Source organism: Macaca nemestrina, unplaced genomic scaffold (assembly GCF_043159975.1).
Source record: "Macaca nemestrina isolate mMacNem1 unplaced genomic scaffold, mMacNem.hap1 Scaffold_81, whole genome shotgun sequence".
NCBI classification, from domain to species: Eukaryota; Metazoa; Chordata; class Mammalia; order Primates; family Cercopithecidae; genus Macaca; species Macaca nemestrina.
Genome location: NW_027257872.1, coordinates 15,914 through 31,826, shown reverse-complemented (window position 1 = coordinate 31,826; position 15,913 = coordinate 15,914).

The following is a 15,913-nucleotide window of genomic DNA, read 5'->3' as shown; positions in this document are numbered from 1 at the left end:
TTACACATCAACTTACCAAGGCTGTCCCGAAGTCCAGGAGCCCCTTAGGAGAACAGAGAATGTGCAGTCTCCACAGACCAATGCAGGTGGCTGGGCCCAAGAGTGGGGACGGGTAGGCTGCAGGAGGCTTGCAGAGGGAGCTGTACCACCAGCCTCTCGCAGAAATTCCTAATTAAACCCTGACAGCAACTCTGTTTAGTGAATTGTCTCCTGGTAACTAAGAAGAGTGAAGCTGTTGAAAGCCTACAGCCAACCCTCTGGATAACTGTTGAGATGTATTTTAGAGAAGGAAATGATCCTGTCACAATCCCAGTCCTGCCCACAGCTGCAAGCACATCCTGGGAGTGCGGCTTCTTGCTCTGTCAGCACCAGAGCCCACTGTAGTGCCACACGGGTTCTGCCCGACGTTCCCACTTCAAGGAGTCTGGGCAGGTGCAGCTGAAACACCCAGGGGGCAACCCCCACACTCACTTCTCAAAAGTACATGCAGAGGCAGACAGAATGAAACACGGCCCCCAAACCTCAGACGTACGGTTCAGCGGCACGGCCCACCATAGAGCCACATGGGATTTGCCCGACGCCCCCAATTCACAGAGTCTGGGCAGGCCCAGCTGAAACAGCACCTGGGGGGCAACCTCCAACCCCACTTCTCAAAAGTACATGCAGAGGCAGACAGAATAAAACACGGCCCTCGAGCCCCAGACATAAAGTTTGGCACGGGCATCTGTGAAACAAGAACAAAAGTCGCATGGGAAAGTGAGCACAAAAATGAAAAAAATAACAGAATTACAGTGAAGATGGATGAGATGGGGAGGATTGCGAGGAAGTTGAGAAAGGGACTGAGGACCTGAAGGGGGACATAAGGGCTGGACATTCCCGACAAGGTAACAAACACACCTCTGGATGAGGTGGGACATCATCTTCATTATGGAAATAAAGGGGAAAAGCCTGAAAACATCAGTTTCCTACCAAGAAGCAAAAATCAAACTGGCTTCAGATTTCTCCTCTACAACACTGGGTTCCAAAAGATGAGGATGTGGCATCCGTGGGGTCTTGAGGGAGAGCTGGCACAAACGTCCCAGAGCTGCCGTCTCCAGAAGCAGCTGAAACAGCCTCAGATCCAGCAAACTCTTGTCTTGAAAAATCTATCAGACTACACCCCCTTATCAAAGGGACGCGTGGCTGCAGGGGTTGTGGTGTAAGGCAATTTAGAAATCTTACTCCGTGCAGACCCTAAACTTGGGAGGCTGCTGGTCACACCCTGGGAGGACCTCAGCCAGCGGGAAGCCCTGTGCCTCCTCTCTGCTCCATCTCTAATGCCAAGAAACATTTTATGCATAATATTACGTTATTTCCAATTTGTTAAATTGTATCTATTAAGTCCATAAAGAGACCAAGAAAATGTATAAAAACATTGATGACTTCACGGTGGTATTATAATTAATTTTTAAACAAAACATGTTGTCTAAATTTTCCAGACTGAAAAAATACTCTTTTTAGCAAGAAAGGTGCTTTTAAAGTCACCATAAACAATTATATATCCATCCTACGAACGTGGTCTTAAAACAAAAAGTGAAGAGCAAAAACAGCAGAAGGAAGTGCATGAATATGTTGATAACGTTTATCTCTGAATGGGGGCGCTCTTTTGCCTTCCATTTCCCTATGCTTGAAGTGTCACCTCTGTAATGTAATAATAGAGCAAACACCATAGTTGAGGAAACACTGCTGCCCACTAGGACATAAACCAAGTCTCCTCCAAAATGCTGCGACCCCAACCTCTGATTTTATCTTTTAAATCAGCTAGGTTTTCTCCCCAAAAAAGAAGCATATTGTATCATTACTCTTTAAAGTTAGGTGACTTAACAGGCATACAGACTTAAACACCTTCTGGAAAGGTGATGTGTCAAGTTTAACTAAGATTTGTTTTGTTCTGAAAAGAGCAGGGGCACGTTCCCAGGTGAGGGGACTCCAGGAAACACTGGCTGTGTCCGATGGGCCCTCACCTGGAGAAACAAGCGCTCGACGACTCCACCCTCCACCCGGACTCAGCAGGAAAGGGATGCAGAGCTGAAGACAGACTCATCTATAAAAACCCCAACGGCTGTTTCCAGGAGCTACTCACTGTCCCGTGCCGCTGCACCCTGCCCCCCTGTGCAGGTACCGGAGCTGCTGTCCAGGCTTCCCCAGGCTCTCCACGCCTCCTTCCACCCCACGCCAACCTGCACCACCCAACTCCCCACCGTCTCTTACTGACCACCGGCCTCAATTCCCGCATAGCCTGGAAACTGCAAAGCTGCCTGGCAGCAAGAGGGGACGGGCAGCGAACGCACCAGCCAGGTGGCACCTGCTTCCACCAGACTGCAGGGTCACAGCCCCTGCCTCATGGAGCCGTTGTTATGCACAACTACACTGGGAAATCAATGCAGCTTTAGCTTTACTTTGGTGCTAAATTAACTTTATAACACTTGGTTATAACATACATTAATTTTTACAGCAATTACTAAAATAACAACTCATAATGCATTCATTTACCATATTCAGAAAAGCAACTGAAAAACCAAACACACAGCAGAATTTTATAGGACTGTAGTAGTTTTTGTTAGGTTGTCAAATTATTTTAAGCTCAAAATTAAAGTAATTAAATCTGTGACTCTCAACTGGGGGAGGTGGGCACACACAGAGAGGGGAACTTAAAATCCTTTTTTTCTTCCAAACCTCACACAGACCCACTCGGCTGGTCATTCCCATTGCTGGAATTATGTCCTGTTCCTTAGGTTAAAAACAACTGCCTTCATGCCTATTAAAAATAATGTTTCTTCCTTTCCTGAGTGATTGTGAAATGAGCCATGGTGGCAAGGTAGGCACGAACCGAGGGAAACTGAGTCCATGCCCATATTTGATGGTGGGCAAGAACAGAAGGAAATTGGGTCCATACCCACATTTGATGGTGGGTGAGAACAGAAGGTAACTAGGTCCACATCTATATTTGATGGTGGGCAAGAACAGAGGGAAACTGAATCCGTGTCCACATTTGATGGTGGGCAAGAACAGAGGGAAAGTGTGTCCAAGTCCACATTTGATGGTTAGCAAGAACAGGGGGAAGCTGGGTCCACGTCCACATTTGATGGTGGGAAAGAACGGGGGAAACTGGGTCCACGTCCACGTTTGATGATGGGCGAGAACACGGGGAAACTGGGTCAAAGTCCACATTTGATGATGGGCGAGACCAGGGGGAAACTGAGTCCACATCCACATTTGATGGTGGGAGAGAACAGGGGAAAACTCGGTCCACGTCCACATTTGATGGTGGCTTTTAATGCACTGCAGCCTGTGTCCCCTTGACCTTCACGAATTTTCAGGTAGTAAGAAAGCAATTTTTCTTACTGGAAAGGAGAAAACTAAGTGGCTGCAAAGTAATATAATTTCCTTAAAGCAAAACAACAGAGAACCAACTTTGACTTTTTCCACATTACCCAGTAATTCTAAGACTAAGGGTTTTGTCATGTTACAGCAAATGCCGTTCATTAGGGGGAAATTGGAAGTCAGAACAGTGTGTGCTATTCAAATTCTCAATGAATAATTAACTCAAATGGGTTCAGAGTGCTACAAAATGAAATTAATTTGTTTTTAGTTTAACCCCAAATCCCCAATCCCTTGCCAAATGATCCTCTATGTATCCTACATAAAGGACAGGGTCTTTCTGGCAGAAAACCATTAAAAGTTTTTATTTGCAGTAAGAGAAGCATGCCTTCTTATCAAACAGGTGCATGGCCCCCTTGCGGGGGGGTCACCCATCACCTGCATCCCCGTGTGTCACGGTGTTGCCGCACACCATTAACGCATCAAAATGGAAAAGGAAATGTAAGCAGTGTTTGCTGTCCAAAGTTCACGTCAACAACTCCTTATTATGAAGGCACTTCTGAGCCTTTCCTCCTGCATCTGGGAGCTGCCAGCAACCCAGTTCCAGGAGAGAAAATAGCTCGACACCTCCTGCAGCCCATGGAGTCCTCTTGTTGGGACAAGGTCCCCCCAGGAGAGAGGAGCCCCCAGCAGGGTCAACACTGGAGGTCCTGGGGGTGGGTGGTGCTGGGGAGGCCATGCGGGGAGGGCTGTTCCCTGTTCCCTTCCCCTCAGGAGACAGCTGGCCCAAGGTGACACAGGACCGGATGGGATTTCGGGGTCAGGGACCACGGAGCCCGGGGCTGTGGACCACACCAGCCCAAAGCCACTGCATGCCCCAGACCGGGGCTGTGGACCACACCAGCCCACGGCCACTGTATGCCCCAGACCAACACGAGAAGAGTGCAGACCAACAACATCTTCGTCTACGGTAGGTGTCACGGTTATCGTTCCTAAGAGAGTCCACGGCCACTTCTACCAGGTGCCCTCTACTCTTCCCCTGCCCCAGCTGGTCCCCCTGTGACAGCCGTGTCTTTGAGAACGGGGTGTGGAGCCAGGGGGAAAACACAAAATAAACCACCTGCTACTAGAAACAGCCTCGCTGTCCTCAGGGAGCCGGTCCCGGGGCCAGCCTCGCTGTCCTCAAGGAGTCGATCCCGGGGCCAGCCTCGCTGGACTCAGGGAGTCGGTTCCAGGACCCCATGGACACCAAATCCAGGCACATTCAAGCCCCACAGGTGGACCTGCCGAACCTGCGTGTACAAAGAGTCGGCCCTCCGACACGCGTTTCACATGGCAGGAACACTGTATTTTCTGCGTGTACAAAGAATCAGCCCTCCGACATGCGTTTCACGTGGCAGAACACTGTATTTTCTCCCTGAGTTTGGTTGAAAAAATCCACCTATAAGTTGACCCGCAAAGCTCAAGCTTGTGTTGGACAAGAGTCAACTGTACGCAATTGACACTGATTCCTACCAACAATATCCAAATCTTACCATGACCAGCACGATAAAGAGAATGAGCAAAATTTAAAAACTAAAGCAGAGTTTTTTCCTGCTAGTTGGGGCACTGCGTATCCCCTGTGGGAAAGACAACACTGGCTGCTGACCAAACTCCATCGGCCTCTTCCTCCGTCCTGAGGGCATCTTCCTCCATCCTGACAGCAGCCTGGGCTTACCTCAGTCCCAGGGCGGGGGAGGAGGACACACTGTGCACCCTCCCAGCTCTCCTCCGCCCCTTCCCTCAGGCTGGCCCAAGAGCAGCCTGGACAGTCAGGTGCTGGGGACACCGAGCTGCCCCTCCTCGGCCCACAACCTCAGGCCACTTGTCTCATTTGTGACTGAGAAACAGAGCTGCAGCTGCAGGCGGGAGGCGGGACACGCTGGGATCTACCCATGGCCAGGCCGAGCTGCTCTTATCACTCAAGCTTCACTTTCATCACTTGCTCTACCAAATAAACTAGAATAAAATATGCCACTTCCTCCTTTGCACACACTCCCAAGCCTCCCATCCCACTTCCCGGCGCTGACCCCATAAGAACACTTTCTGTGCCTTTCCAGGTATTTTCTATCCTCCTCAAGCACAGAACCACATTCAGAGTGAATTTTTTTTTTTTTTTTTTTTACAGAAATGGCACCAGGGCAGATGATGTTTTTTTGTACCATTTCTTTGGTTTCTTGGGCATTTTCCGCACCAGGACAGATGGGCTCTGCTCTCCTTCCTCCCCACCGAAGGCTGCCTCACAGCAGCCACACACAGAGCCGTAAGCCCTCGCAAGACTGTGGGTGTCTCGGGGTGCCCCATGTCCCCAAAGACCAAGGGGTCACAGATCCACACTGTCTAACAACACTTCAGACATGGCCTCGAGCCTGGGAACCCTGCTGGCCAGCCCAGGCCAGCAACAGAATAGAGGTGTGAGAGGTAACATTTGCACTTCTTAAAAAAAAAAAAAAAAAAAAGGCAGATATTCAATGCCACATTTAAAATGATCATGGTGGCCAGGCACAGTGGCTCATGTGTGTAATGTAAGCACTTTGGGAGGCCAAGGTTGGCAGATCCCTTGAGGTCAGGAGTTCAAGACCAGCCTGGCCAACACGGTGAGACCCCTGTCTCTACTAAAAATACAAAAATTAGCTGGTCATGGTGGCAGGCACATGTAATCCCAGCTACTTGGGAGGCTGAGACACAAGATTCTCTTGAACCCTGGAAGCAGAGGTTACAGTGAGCTGAGATTATGCCACTGCAATCCAGCCTGGGTGACAGAGCAAGACTCTGTCTCAAAAATAAAAACAATAAATAATAACAAAAGAAAAAATATATATGCATTCCTAGTCCCTTGGAGCTGCAGCAACAAAGCTGGTGATATATTTTGGGTGTTTCTAATCAATGTTTTCCATGAGCTACACTGCAAGTCTCAACCTTGACCCTGCTACAGTAATCATCTATTACAAATTAAAACAAGAGCCATAACTCTGTCTCCTACTAAAATATTCTAACTGAGACATGTTAACAGAATACATTTCTTTGGGTGAGAAAGTATCCACCAGGGTGGGGAACAGACGGCCCACCGATTGTGCTGTGGCCCTAACCACCAAAGACTCATGAATCATCCACAGCAAGGCTGGTGACTCAAAAAGAACACTAAATTGCTCTTTGACATCAATTCTTAAACCTTGAGAAACCAAAGTTCTCTTTGTAACAGACTTGAAAAAGGATGAAGTCAGAAGTAGCTCAGCAGAGATGCACCAACTCTTACCTGGGAGAGACACTCCTTGCTAATCACGTCTGGATTAACGGATGTGCTAAAAGCATCTCTTCCAACAGAGACACAGACTGCAACCAGGAATGCCATGAACACCTTCCCCAGATAACCCAGTCCTCACCCATCCACCCCTCAGGAGGTCCCCAGACAAGTCCAATAAGGAAATCACCCCACAGCAGATTCAGGTGCAGGCAGTGAGGGTAGTGGCGTCAGGGAATTCCGCCGTAAACCTTGGCAGCACGCAGGGAGGTGTACCCAGCTGGACAGGTGAAGTCAGAAGTGCAGGATGATCTGGCCATTCCAAATGAGCAGGGCATAACAATTTTGTTAAAATGAAACCCAGCCTTTGAAAAGGCCTGGACTTCCCACAATGTGTGGTATTTATAGTGTGGACGGCACTGTAGAGAAGTTATCAGAGGGTTCACGACGGCAAGATCCACGGAGGCTCTGCTATGTGCCAGGCATGAGACAACAATTCACACAAAACACCTCATTTCACCCTACACAGAGTCCACAGACTGCTCCACAGTCTCCCAGGTAAGAGTTGGTGCATCTCTGCTGAGCTACTTCTGACTTCATCCTTTCTCAACTGCTTCATGTTTCACCCTACACAGAGTCCACAGACTGCCCCACATTTCACCCTACACAGAGTCCACAGACTGCCCCACATTTCACCCTACACAGAGTACAGAGACTGCTTCACAGAATACTACCAAAGGGGACCATCAAATGATCCCCAAGAAGTAATGAGCGCCTTAAAAGTAAGAAAGCCAACCTCCTCCCCCTCTATTAACTTCCTCTCCTCATTTCCGCAGAACCAAAGAAATATGAAGGGCCAGTGACGCCCCACTGAAGAACGCTCTCCTGGTGGTTACACTCTGTACATAGGGAGCACAACCCTGCTCCGTGCTGCCTGAGGCTACTATTCTATACTACACTAGTACGATCTGTTTGTTCTATTCTATACTATTCCATTCTCTATGATAGAATACTACAGCTTCACTCCATACTATAAAATGCTGTACTATCTGTTCTATTCTATTCTATTTTCTTCTATACAGAAAGGAGTTAGCCAGCTTGCTTTAGGCAGACAGTAAGGGAAGGGTCCCAGAGAGCCTCCAGCCCGTGTTTTGTGCAGATAGGGGGACTTGCACGGGGGGGCCCTCCTAAACATGCTCACAGCAGACTAAAGGTCCCCATGCACACGAGGGAATGGGGTGGAACCACCAGATATTTGCTCCTTAGACAGCGAGACCAGCCCCATCAGCTTCTATATAAAAGCCCTTGTAGTCAACTGGGAAGGGGGCGACCAGCAATCTGCTCTCAGGACCCCTCTTTTCGCTGAGAGCTTAACTTTTAGCTTAACGAGTTCCACTGCACTCACTCTTCGATGTCCCCGTGCCTGTTTCTTCCTGGTCATGAGACAAGAACCTGGACCCAGCTGAGCTAAAGAGCAAAACTCCTGCATCAGTGCTACAGAACACTATCCTCTCTGTTCTGTGCCATGCGACTCTACTATTCCACACCACACTACGTAATATTAATACTATGCTGTGTGTTCTAATCTAGATTGTATTATGCTATGCAATACTACGTCATTAGTTCAACTGAATACTCTACAATACTATCCCACTTGTTCTATTCTAGACCATGTAATACGATTTTTCCTATTGTATACTACACTACATAATGTTACACTGTTTCTTCTATTCTATGCTACCCTATATAACATTATGCTATTTGTTCTATTCTGCGCTACTCTATATAATTATATTCTGTTTGTTCCATTCTATACAATACCTTGCATCATTTTACCATGTTCTACGATACAAGAGTAGAGTCAGTTATACTTTCATAATCTTTTCCAAGCTCTTACCCAGTAAGAAATGTGATGTTTTACTATGCCTCACATAAATGCACATTTCATGATAATCAATGCCATTTCCTATGGTTGTAGAATTCTGTCTCTATGATTCTACTGATACGGCTTCTTTGGGCTTTTCTTTAAGTCCTTTGCAGTGTCTGGTTTCCTAGTGAAAAGATGACTAAGGTCCCGATAAGATCCTACAAAACCAGCATTCACACAGGCTCACCTGTGTGCACACTGCTGGACTCCATGTTGAAGGAGTGACAGGAAGACAGACGGCTGTCGGTGGATGGAAGGCAACAAGCACAGAGTAGATTCCAGAACTGAGACATGTACCAAGGCTCTGGCACAGCTGAGGGTCGATCCCAATTCTAGCCTCTCACAGAAAGGCAGAGGGGACTTAGCACAAAGAGCACGGAACTTTGCTTTAATAAAGCAAATGCTTACCATCCACTGTGAGGAGCTCAAGGAGAAATGGCAGTAGGCTCTACTAATGATACTGCTTTAAAAAATGGAAGGGAGAGGGTACATTTTCACATGGGCCATGTGGAAAGTTGGCTGGACCTGCCGCTGGACCTGACACTGGACCTGCTGCTGGACCTGCCCCTGGACCTGTCGCTGGACCTGCTGCTGGACCTGTTCCTGGACCTGATGCTGGACCTGCCGCTGGACCTGATGCTGGACCTGACGCTGGACCTGCCCCTGGACCTGCCACTCGGTCTGCTACTGGACTGCTAACAAATGCTGCAGATTTTTATGTAGAAAAAAGTACAATGCGTCTGAGAGCAGCTGTCCCAGCTCTGGATGAAGCCGGCAGAAAAAGGAAGCAGCAGAGACGCTGGTATCATTCAGTGGGCAGAGTCAATGACCCTCCTCTAAGTCCAGCAAAGCTCAACCTGCATGTCTGCAACTAGAAATACCAATCATAAGCCAGACCTCCTGGCAAATACCATTGACCTGCTGTAATTCTGTGTGGTGTATTATGTCCCATGTACAGGAAATCATTCACAAAGCCTTTAACCAGGAAGTACTAACATGACTTTTAATGCAATATAACAGCTTTGCACCCATTTAACATATATTTAACCCCAGTGGTATATTTAAATATATGTTTTATAGAACATCAGGCATGTTTACCTAATGGCTCGAACTTTCACAATGTCTCTCTCCCTGAGAGGACAGCGGAGGATCCCATGCACTGTCTCCAGGAACATGCCCCTCCCAGAGAGGATTCACAAATCAAATGTGCACATGCATGCATGCACAGACACATATCACACACACACACACACACATGGACACGCACACCTATATGCAATACATACATTCACACATGCACACACGTTCACATAATCACATAATACCACCACATAACAGATGCGTACACATACACACAACACTCAAACACACGCACACAAACATACAACACTCAAACACACACGCACAAGCATACACACAACACTCAAACACACATGCATATACATACACATTCTGACACACATACATACGTAAGTGCGTAGACATAACATGCACAAATATACATGTATAACTATATACACATGAGCATCCATGCATGCCTACTTGCACATATGTGCAGTCGTGCCTAAACATGTAACACATGCACACACATACATGCAACACAAATACACATGCACACATATACACATGCATGCACATGTACATTACACACAAAGGCACACATACATGCACAACACATATACATGCAATACACACTTTCATACACATAAATGCAAACACACATACATATATACATCCCTCAAAGACCCCATTATTCAATTCTAAACAAAGTGGTTTATCCCCCAAATGTACCTTCCCGTAATTAATAAGCTCTACTGCACATTTCTTGTTTCAAATAATGAGGTCTCACACACAGCACACACACATTTATACTCCAATACGTGTGAACATATAAATAGAAATAGGCACACGTGCACGAAGACCCTCTTCTGTAAAGGTATTCTCAAACTTGAACTGAACGAATTCTGCTAATTATAGTCAGAGTCAGCAAAGATATATATTTGACCTCGGAATGAATATACTCGTTCTTTTCGTTACCCCTGGCAACAGCAAGAATGTAAAACAGTTGTGCGATATCATGTCACTTATTCAATCCCACTTCCTGGGATCTGACCCATTTGGAATAGCGTTTCTGTCTGAGTGATTTCCTTCTGACTAAAATCATGAGACAATTCCTTCTCTTCCTGCTTTCTCTTTCCCAGGCCTTTTCACTGCCCTTTCATCATCTCAGAAATAAATCATAATTGTCAAAATGGAACGCAAAGAAACAGCCTTAGGAGAGAATCCCACAATGGAATGGACCCAAGAGAGGAAAAAGTATTCTTTTTGAAAATGTACAAAAGGAAAAGTCAAGAGGCCTGGGTTCCCTCTCATGACAGAAACAGACGTCAGCATAGCAGGTCGCTCAGCACAGTTCAGCTCTGTGTATGAAACAGAGATTCTAGTCCTTGTCCCTGTTTCAAGCTCTGTGTATGAAATAGATTATAGCCCTTGTCCCTGTTTCATGATGTTGCAGTGAAGGTAACAAAACAGACAAAGGGCACAGGCTGCAGAAAAGGATTTTAAAAGGATGACTTTTAAAATGTGAGCCTGCTTTTCAAGGGCACAATGAGGACATTTTCAAGTATATTAAAGCTGATTTATAAGAGATAGGTATAAAGACTCTACAAGGTCGTTAGACTTTAGACTTACAAAGAAAACAAATCACATTCTCCTAGCATCACCAGTCAGGTGTTCCACAAATACTAAGAACGGGGTCCACTATGAGGGGTCAAAACATAACCCATGAAGCATGGCCGAGAGCTCCTATAACCTGATTTCTAGGAATCTAATTTTAAACATCCTCACAGCTAGCACATCACAAAAATACAGAGCTCCAAATGCTGTAACCCAAGTGCTAACAACACCTAGCCAAAAATATACGAGGCATTTCAGGCAAAAATCCCAGAATCAGAAGAACACAAGTTTTCTAAGTTCTTCAAAAGCCGGCGCTGGTTGAGGCTCTTCTGCAGACTTCAACAAAAGACACGCTAGAATTAGCCATTGACGGTAACCCTGAGTCAACACGCACAGTGTTCGGAAAAGCACAAGGCCTGCTCCGGCTTGAGACCCTGGGAACTTTCTCTGGACCGCACCGAGTGGACGACTTTGAGAACTCAAAATAACCAACAACCAGTCCATGAACAGGGAAAGAAGACTGCAGCCTCCCTGGGGACCTGGCTCCATGCCTGCCCCCTTTCTTCCAGATACCTTTGCCCTTCCTGGCTCCCTCCTCCACCTGGAGATGCTCCGGGTTCAGGCCCCTCTCCAGTTGTGTCTTGGTCCACAGCTGGCTACCTGTGTGAAGCACCAGGCCTTGAAGGACCATCTCCACCTGCTTCCTGCACTTCCCACCCACTTCCACCATGACACCCAGGCTCTGGCTGCTCTCAGGGATCAGGGCCGCCAGGCTCCCCTCACAGGCTCCAACTGGAGTCCTGCCCCCTGGTTTTCAGCAACACTTGGGACATTCTCCTGGAAACTCTCGGCTCTGGGCTTTAGTGAACTGCGCCATCCAGCTCTTCTCTGCACTCTAAGCAGGGCCTTCTCTGGGTCTTCCAACCCTTCCTCCATTTCCAAATGTGGGCTTTCCTTTGGCCTCCTCTCTCCAGACATGCACGCCTCACACTCTGGCTACTTGACCTGCACTTCTACCTAAGAGGCTCCCAAATGCTCCCTGCTCCAGATTTTCCCCAAGCCTCCTCCTGTATTTCCAAACTTGCAGCTTGCAGTGGTGTCTCTAAGTATCTCTGAGTCAGGTCCACACTTGCTTCTCCTGATTCCCGGCAAAGCGCAACGGCGACCTCGGGGTGCAGACTCGCAGCTTCATCCGCCTTCCTGTACTCCCTCTTCCCCTCCTGACCCAGGCACCGAATTGCTCAGCTCACTGGCTGCCTTCTCTCCTCCTCCGGCCACGGCGAGTGCCCTTCATGAGCCCGCCCTGTCACCCCCCGGCTCCACGGCATGCCGCACATCAGAGACACGATTCTCTCCGAAACCCTCAGTGGTTCCCTAGTATCCCACAGGTAAGGACTTCCACATTCTGGCCCCAATCTAACTTTCTGGCCTCAGATATGCACATGCATATTTTATCTATGCAAAGAGAGTACAGGCCTCACACCCGCTCTCATTCCTGGGCTCCTAGTTCCTCTTAAAGGTGCTGTATGAGGTACCTATGCACTTTCCAAACACTAACTGAATATGCGCTTGGAGAACACTTACTTGATAATTTTGTGGCATTGCCGGATAACGTGGACAAAGTGAGAACTACGCAGGTGTGTGGATGCTGCCTTGCCCAGACCTCACTTACCCAGACACTCCCAGATGCTCAAGGTGACCAGCCCTATTGGCGCACAGGCAGGCGCAGGCTGCACCCCCACAGCCGGGCCCCGCGAGCTGAACTATAATTACGAAGCAGTTGTTTGCTCCTAAATCTGTTTATGCTGGTGCATTTGTTACACATTACTGAAACCAATAAAGTATGACTCCAAAGAGAGAATAATTGTATGAAAACTAAGTTGGATGCCTTTCAAAGACTTAATATAGGGGAATTTTTTTTTCATTTTAATCTTTTTAAAATTGCTATCAAATTAGGTATGGGCAAAAAATATATACAATGTTTGAGGAAATAATTTTTAACGGTTTCATATCTAACATACCTTGCTTCTCTTGTGTTGCCTATTCTCTTCTAGAAGAATAAAAACTGTGGCAGGCCTGCGATGGCTGTGGTTGAGGAAAGAGGCCACAGCCACAGCCAGCAGAACCATGCTCAGCAGCAGCCTAGCCCCGCGTGGAAGAGGCGTGAACACTCTCGGGAGAGGTGGATGTGCACTAACCGTTCCCAGCTCTGACCTCTTTATCTGAATGTGGTGATTGGTTTTATCTGAATGTCAGACAAAAGGTTGTCTACGTCCAGGAAAGACTCTAAACACTCTGGACGCTGCTGCGGCAGATGGTGACCGTGACCCAGTGATACCACTCTCCAGTGGACAGCCAACCCAGTCTCCTAATCGTAAAGGACATTCATAGCAACACTACGAAAAAGAAACACTACTGTTCTGACCCAGAAAAGTGAAATGTAAAACATAAAATACACAGGTTCTAACTAAGAGGCAGACAGACCGGGCACGGTGGCTCACGCCTGTAATCCCAACCCCTTGGAAGGCCAAGGCGGGTGGATCACTTGAGGTCACGAGTTTGAGACCAGCCTGGTCAACATGGTGAAACCCCATCTCTACTAAAAATGCAAAAATTACCCGGATGTGGTGGCGGGCACCTGTAATCCCAGCTACTTAGGAGGCTGAAGCAGGAGAATTGCTTGAACCTGGGAGGTGGAGGTTGCAGTGAGCCGAGATCACGCCACTGCACTCTAGCCTGGGCAACTCCTTCTCAAATAAAATAAAATAAAATAAAATAAAATAAAATAAAAGGCAGACAAACAAAGGAGATTTCCTCTGATCTTAAAAACAGAAGTATTTGTTTCACAGCGGGGATAATTGAAGATCTGCATAGAAATCACCTAGGGTCCCGCCCTCCCTCACAACAGACTGGGATAGAGGGAAGGAGGGCAGGAGGTGGGCCCCTTGTCCACGAGAGCCTCCTCCCACCCCATCCCCTTCCTCAGGAGGGCGGCCTGCCCAGTGCAGGCTCCCTTCTCCCCAGGTAAGACCCTGGCATCTCTACAGGAACACCCACCTCCCTTCCCTGCAATCCACTCCAGCTGCTCACGGCCAGTCAAGGGGGGCGCTCTTCAGAGAGGAGCAAACGGTTTGGAGGACAGCCTGAACTCCAACGTCCCAGGTGTGGCTTTCCAGGAAGCACAGAGGAAGGATGCAGGTCCCGAGAAGGAGGAGGCGCAGGAGGACGATGAGAGAGAAGAGAGAGAGACAAGAGAGGCAGACTGCCCAGCCGGGGGCTGAGCACAGGATCTGGCTGAGGCCCCCTGGGGAGGGGCAGAGGCAAACAGGCTGCTGCTTCTAGGCTGCTCGGGAAGATACAAGCTTGAAGGGGCTGCAAGGCAGGACTCACTGAGGAGCAGTCATGTGGATGCCACGCCTCTCACATGGCACACACTGACATGCAACTCACATGCAACACAACACAACACGCATGTACAATGGGCTTATACAACACTGACAACAGACACTGCACACAATCACACACAACCTATACAACACATACCCAATACATGTGACTCACAACACAATGTGCATTTATAACACACTCATACGACACATAACCAATACATGCAACTCACAACACAACATGTGCGTACAACACACTTATATACACATACAGCACACGTAACTTACATACAACACAACACGCACATACAATGCACTCATACAGCACACACAACACACAACTCACATACAACATGCACATGCAACACACTCATACAACACACAACACACGTAACTCACAACACAACATGCACACACAACACTCATACAACATACATGCAATACATGCAACTCACAACATACACACACAACACACTCATACAGCTCACGTACAACACATGCAACTCACGTTCAACACAACATGCACGTACAACACACACAACACACGCAACTCAACACAACATTCACGTACAACACACTCATACAACACAACACTCATACAACGTACACACAATACATGCAACTCACAACACAACATACACATACAATACACTCATACAACACATACAACACATGCAACTCACGCATAACACAGCATGCACGTACAACACACTCATACAACATATAACACATACAACATGCACACAACACACGCAACTCAACACAAATACATGTACAATTCACTCACAACACACAACACTCATACAACACACAACACATGCAACCCATAAACACATGTACAACACACTCATACAACACACAACACTCATACATCACACACAATACATGCAACTCATATACGACATACACATACACACATACAACACACAACACTCGTACAACATACAAAGCATGCAACTCACAAATACACGCACAACACACTCATACAACACACAACACTCAAACGTACAATAAGTGCAACTCAACACAATATGCACATACAACACACATACAACCCATGCAACTCACATACAACACAACACACTCATACAACACATTCATACAACACACACTATACAGATTCTAAGTATGAAATAGAAAACAGCACACGCACAGTTTCTAAATTTGATGAAAACTTTTTTCAAGAAAGTCGTCCAACATCCAAACTGGTACCATGTCCTCATTTTCAGTTGCTGTTCAGATTCAAGCATTTTTATCATCTACTCTATGAATTATAATAATACA